At 42.1% G+C, this 7,096-nt stretch overlaps 1 long non-coding RNA gene across 1 annotated transcript; it reads left to right on the top strand.

Moving 5' to 3' along the window:
- Window positions 1-1,059: 1,059 nt before the first annotated feature.
- LOC122057757 lies at window positions 1,060-6,383 on the top strand. Its single transcript, XR_006133620.1, has 3 exons — window positions 1,060-1,147; window positions 3,621-3,666; window positions 6,172-6,383. It is a non-coding gene; the product is annotated as an uncharacterized LOC122057757 (long non-coding RNA).
- Window positions 6,384-7,096: the final 713 nt, after the last annotated feature.

Here is a 7,096-nt window from a genome sequence, read left to right as displayed (position 1 = left end):
TATCGCATATCTCACTTCTGCCACTTGCCGTGGACCAAGTTCTCACCTTCTAATAAGATATCATACCTCTCCTATTCATACATGGCTTTATGATTTGTGTTACACCTGAGCTCTGACCTGGTCTAATTTGAACTTTTGTGATAGGTCTCAGACTGGAGATCAGAAGTACAGCCGAGTTTTGGCTTATGGCTACCATTGCCAAAGGAGAAGAGATGTCCTCACATGTTTGTGCATTGCATGCCAGTCCAACTGGAGAGGATTCATACCTTTCAATTCCAGATGGTAAGTGACTCGACACCTAACATTTGAATCCCGAAACGCATAAAAAATTACCGGAAGACCATGAGCATGCCCGAGGGTAACTACCCATACGAGACCAATTGGAGGACAACAAGTAGTCAAGACATGCCATCTTGACCACTGGAAATAAGCCACCGGAAACAACTTGGGCCTGAATGTTACACCCATACCCAAAACCCTGGGAAAATTTAAAATTTTAGACATAGGCATTACAACCCGGGTGACAACCATTAGTAGCTTGTGAATTTACCCGGCTTATTACATAGAAAGACTACGAACCATTGAAGGAGTTAGTGTATGTACGCTACCATTGAAGAGAATTTCCCTAAGCCTTACTAGTGAAATGTTCCAAGTGGTGGGGCCCAGACACTGAAAATGCCTTAGGAAGGCCCCACTAAACTTAAGGACCAATTTCCTCACAAGGGTAACCAGTTCAGCCTTCACCGGTTGATGGAGCATCCATCGGTGAACACCATACGCTGTGTGCATAGGCCAATTTTGGGTTATTTTGTCGTGAGACCCAAGACCGAGACCTCACGATCATACACCCCAAACCCATCCACATTGATGGAACAAGTTTGGGAGTTGATTAATGTTGCGGGACATCCTGAATTAGGGCCATTAGTGCTGAATAATGGAATAACTTAGTATTGGGTAAAAATCCATTAATTCCCCAAACAACCCTTAGTGGGACTTAAAGGGCTATAAATAGAACTCTTGCCTCTTCATTTCATTTCCACCAAATTAAGAGAAGAAGGAGGAGAAGGAGAAAGAAGAAAGAAGAAGGAGGAAGAGAGCAAGGGAGGAGGAAGAAGAAGGGAACAAGGGGAACACCTACCCATTGAAGGTAAGTTCCTCTCTCTACCATTTAGATGATTCTCTCTCTCTCTTTCATACCCCATTCTTGACCTAAGCTAGGTTGGGGAAAATCCTAATCGAAATCCCTATACCAACATACCCAATCTACAAATTGAATGGGGTATTTTGGTGTGAGGGACCTGATCAAGCAAGTTAAACACTCACATTGAATGTGAAAAACCTCCTATATGAAAAACCCCAAAATTTGGCAACCTAAAACCCTAGGATTTGGGAATTTGCCCAAATCCTTTATAGCTAACCATTCTAAAAAAAATTTAGGTTGGGGAAAATGAAATTAAACCTATGAATGGTGTGTGGGAGTGATTTCATGAACCATTAATGACCATCCCATGTGCTCAACCTAAGTTTTCCCCAATTTAGCTTAACCTAGACTTATGTATTGGGGAAATTGGGTGCATCTTGAAATCTTATGTTGATCCACTCGCTAATTTCACTCAACCTAAGATAAGTGAAGTGTGTGAGGGTGCCCTACATGCAAACCAAGCCTAAAATCACAAAACCCAATTTGTAAACTATAAAAAAAAGGGAAAAGGGAGGAATGGAGTTAGGAAATGACACCCCACTGAAAAACGCACACTCCCACCACCATGCAGAGGGGCACAAGGCCTATGGGCTAATCTGGGCAAGGAAACCCCGGTTTTAACTTCACTGGCTGATGGTCACCAGCCAGCCGATGAAGGCAGGAACCATCCATCGATGAACCCTGTAGATGTAATTTTAAGATTTTCAGACCTTGCAGATCCATCCACCGGTGAACTCACCAATGGATGAGTATCCACTGGTGAGCATCCACCGGTGAACCCTGCAAATACAAAAAAATGAGATTTTTACCCCTCTCAGTTTCATCAGTCGGTGAACTCACCAGCGTCTACACACCAGCCGGTGAGCATCTACTGGAGAAACCACCAAGCATATTGTTTTGATCCTATTTTTGATCGATCATTTGAATTATAGGAAGACCTTTTCTATACTTGAAAATTTACTGAAAACCCCTCTATTTTCAATAAATAGAACCATCAAGCGGTAAGGCTACACGGCTCGAGTGCACTACCAACCGGTGCCCACCTACTAGTGTTCTTACAGAACCTATGTTCCAGCGTTAGTTTAGTATCATAATTGGAATACAATGAGGATAATTTTAAGCATATAAATGCTAACATAAATTCCTTCAATTAGCTAAGACCTAACCTACTCGGCGAGGTACACGATTACAGAAATTTAACGAACAATTGATTCGAGTTTTTGAGGTGATGGGATTTTGTGTGATTTTATGGAATGTTTGCATCATATAGCATATGTGGGTGAATCATATCATTTTGTATATTATTATCTTGTTCCTTGTGGAAAGTATTGATGTGGCATGAGAATGTAGATTATGGATATGTGTGTGTATGTGTGTGTGTGTGACTAGGGTGCAGGGTATCCAATGGTTAGTGCTGGTAGCACCGTGTGCTCAAGGCGTGTGTATGCATGTGTGTGTGACTGGAGTGTAGGGTGGCCAATGGTTGGTGCCACCGGCACTGCATGCTCAAGGTGTGTGTGTGACTGGGGTATAGGGTGGCCAACAGTTGGTGCCGGTGGCACTGCATGCTCATGGTGTGTGTGTATGTGGAGACTAGGGTGCAAGGTGGCCAATGGTTGGTGCCAACGGCACTACATGCTCAGGGTGTGTGAGTTTGTGTGTATGTGTGTGCGTGTGTGTGTGACTAGGGTGTAGGGTGGCCAATGGTTGGTGCCGGTGGCACTGCATGCTCAAGGTGAGTGTGAGTGTGTATGTGTGTGACTGACATGCAAGGTGGCCAACGGTTGGTGCCGACAACACTGCCTGCCTAGGGTGGGTGTGTGTGTGTGTGAGTATGATTGAAATGTGTTATGGCATATTAGAATGCATTGGGCTAGGATAACCACCCTGGTGCTACAACCCTTGCCAATAAGGGTTTACATTGTCTAATCCTTTTGTTCGATGGTCTGTGATTGGGGATGATTTTTGATGACTGAGCTGTGCAAATGCCAACGTCGTGACAGACCCACATGTGATGTTGGATTCGATGATGATTATACCCTGCATGTAATGTTGGATTCGATGTAGTGGTATTATCGGAGGGTTATTAATAGGGGTTTGTCGGGTAACAATGTGGTTCTAGATCCGGCATGCTCCTGACCAGTAACTAGCTTGTATCCTTGGGGACTGATAACGTACATTCATGACCGGGGATAACATCTATGTTGCAGTAGCACTAATAACCATTTAGACTTAGAAATTGTTGCTTAGGATCGTTTGTTAATAATTGGATCATGTCATTGCATTCATATAATTGCATTCATATTAATGTGGTTGGGCATGGATATTTATATTACTTGGATTGTTATGATTGCTTTTGTATGTGTTATCCCTCACTAGGCTTTGTGGAAGCTCATCCCATTTGTTGCATCCTTTTTAGATGGAAGAACCAGTGCAGAGGCAGGCTTGGGACTTCGGTGGCAATGGTAAGGCTTGTGCTTGTGAGACACCATGTTAATGGACATCACTTCTTTAGTTTCAGTTATTTATCCTTATGTATTATTTATAATCTTGTAATACCTATGATCGAAATTCAAATAAATTTTGGTATATTACGATTATCATTTAGTGAATCACCAGTAGTAGGGTAAAGTTTACAAATCTTATATGCATACTCTGATTTTAGTTGTGATTTTGGTGGCATTTACATATTGGGGTATTGTACCTATGATCCTGGAGGATTAGGCTGACTGGTTATGGGTATCCAGTGCCGCATACCCAGCCTAGAGGAGGCGGGGTGTGACACTGAATCCGGTGGGCTATTTCTGGTGACCAATCAGGTTATTGGTTGGGTTATGATGCCCATGGTTCCTGCTATCCATGTCATGGATAGTCATGGATGATCCCAAGTCCTCCCCCACAGCCTGCTCTCAATGTGAGCACCTTATGGACCAAAGTATTCTGGTCTCCGTGTTCCAGAAGTCGGATTAGCCAGATTAGACCAAATATGGTTAAGCCAAATAGGCCCTAAGGCCTATTTAACTTATAAGTGGAAATGAGGAATTCATTTCCTCATTTCTCAATTGCCCAAAACGTGGAGAGGAGAGGAGAAGGAGGAGAGAAAATATGAAAAAGAGGAGAGGAAGGAAGAGGAAGAAGACGAAGAACGAGAGGAAGGACTCACCTTGGCTCCTGGTTGCCTCCTAGTTGTCGGAATCCCTGTCGGAGGTAAGTATATACTCCCATACAACTCTCTCTCTTTTCATTTTGACCTAGGTTAAGCTAGGTATAAGATTGATCTTGGGCCTCAAACCATATTGAGTCGGGGAATGCATATTTCATGTCCCCGGTGCCATTGCTTAAGCTCAAACCAAGTCCTTTGAGCTCTAGCAACAAGATTGGCCAAATGATCAACTCGGGTTTCGATCATTCGATCGATGTATCTCCCAAACGGCTTGGTGGAATTGAAATTTTATTAGCTTAGAATAATTCTAGGAACATCCCTCACAAGCTCCACAGAATAAATCCCGGCGATCAGACCTATGCTGGAGAGCCCCAATTCACCTGGGCAGTGTTGTACTACCACTGAAAACATTGGGCCTACTTCTAGTGGGCTGTTTCTGGTGAACATTAAAGCCCTATGGGCCCTCTGCCAGTTCCACCAAAAATAGGACTGATATTTCTGGTGGATATCCCTTGTTTTCGGTGGGTGTTTCCGGTGACATTACTGTCACTGATGAACTATATCTGTACCCTTTGGGGGTGACCTATGTGGGCCCCTCCGGATGTTCCCAACAAGAATTGATGTTCAGTTCCCTTTGTGTCTAGGATAGTGAAGCACACGAACCCTGAAGCCAAAATTAAATCGGGCAATCGGTGGCCATACTTGAACCCTAATTCATACGAGCATAATCAATGTGAGGGATGGATTGCTTTTATTTTGTGAATGCTTAATTATGTAGAATTGCTCACATGAATAGATCTTCACATGATTTCCTAATTTCTCAAATGATAATGGTATTCTATTATATGTTATATTTTATTAGATTGATATGAAATGTTTATGGATATGTATAGCAGGATCCGGTGTGGTCGAGGTGGTACCGGTACCATAATTACTGTATGTTTGTTGCATTCATGTATTGATTATGTGTATTAGAGTTAGTTGTAGTTGTGGATTGCACTTTGTGGCCAATGTGTTACTGGTATCATGTGCTCTGGGACTGTATTTGGAAATGGATACGCTTCGTGACCGATGATTGGTACCGGTGTTGCGTAGTCTATACTCAATTGTTATATGCATGCTAGATTAGGTAAACGGTCATGGGTTAGACTTTATGACCAAGGTGTTACCGGTATCGTGTACCCTAGGACTGTACTTAGAGATGGATTACACTTTGTGGGTGATAAGTTATTGGCATCGTGTAATTCATACTAACTATATCATTATAAAGGCATGTAGCATATTGTGATTAGGTATCACTCCCTATGCTACGAACCCTTGCCAACAGGGATTAAAGTGTTGGATAACCCATTGTGGTATGTTTAATGTGCCTTTCTGGAATGCCACACCCGTGGTACGATGTGATTATTACCGGGGCTGAGAACTTGTCAGGCATGGCCGATGATTGGTACCGGTACCGTGACAGCCAGGAGGGGGTTATCAAGTGTTTGTTGGGTGACCCATGGTTGCATACGGGGACCGGTAGGCTTCTATTCATGGTTAAGGTTTGTATCCCTGCGTAGTAGATGGCAGTTCTGAGATGAGGGATACAGGCTAATGTGTTGTAGTAGCATTTTTCAGACTTAGTTGTATTGATATGTGGATAATAAAATAAATCAATTACATCACGAGCATCATGGACTGTGTGTTTAATTTCTGTAATCATGCATCATATTTACTTATGCAAATGCTATACTTGGATGTGTATAAACCCCACCCCTCACTGAGTGAGTTAGAAAGCTCACCCCACGTTTACACCCCTTTTTAGATGATGATGTAGGTACTGTGGTGCCGGTGGTGTGTGACCCAGTATCCTCTGGGTCGGAGTACGATGTGAGCGATTGGTGGATACTAGAAGCGGAGGAGCATGATCAAGACTGTGCTTGTGACCACTGTGCTTTTGCCGCACTATGAGTTGTGCAACGTAGTTTTGATCCTTTTAATATAGACTGTGGATTGTATATTTTGGATTAATGTTTATAAGTCCTAGATAATTGTAATAGAATAACTTGGTTATGGATATTATATTATCATTAGATATTTTTTCCATTTTATTGATGATTCCACTATTATTCTCTGATTCCACTGCTTTTGGTTGATTTGTGATGTGAGATTATGAAATGTGAAGGTACTGCGATCAGAGATCCTAATAGGTTTGTAAGACGGGTAAGCGTTTTACTCACACCACCGGTATTCCTATATAGTATGTTGAGTTTACTGGAAGTAGAGTGTGATAGCTTGGTATCAAAGCATGATGTTCTGCCTTAACTCACAATCTCAACCAAATCATGACTTGGGGAAATTAGGATTTAATTAAAAATCTTAAAGACAAAAATAATAGAATTGCACAAACTAGGAGACAAGCATAGGTGTCAAAGCCATTTATTAGATAAGGAATTTGATTACATAAGCTTATACCATTTTTATGAAAATAAAGACAGAAAGCTAGAAATCCTAACTAGCCTAAGTCTAGGAAACTTAAATGACTGAAGCAAATGACAGAAAATAAAATTCAACTAAAGTCTAGAATAAGGAATTATAAAGAAAACATAAACTAAAGGGAAATCCTAAAACTACAGTGGTAACATGCCAATACTCTTGCTGACCCTGTTGCTGCTGGTGCTGTCCTTGGCCTTGAACCTGGCTCTGGTTCTGACCATGTGTTCCTGGAGGTGGCATCAGTATGGCCAGGT

The sequence above is a fragment of the Macadamia integrifolia genome, chromosome 12 (assembly GCF_013358625.1).
Source record: "Macadamia integrifolia cultivar HAES 741 chromosome 12, SCU_Mint_v3, whole genome shotgun sequence".
In the NCBI taxonomy this organism is placed as follows: Eukaryota; Viridiplantae; Streptophyta; class Magnoliopsida; order Proteales; family Proteaceae; genus Macadamia; species Macadamia integrifolia.
The sequence above is the reverse complement of the archived record's forward strand: the minus strand, read 5'-3'. Positions and strand labels throughout refer to the sequence as shown.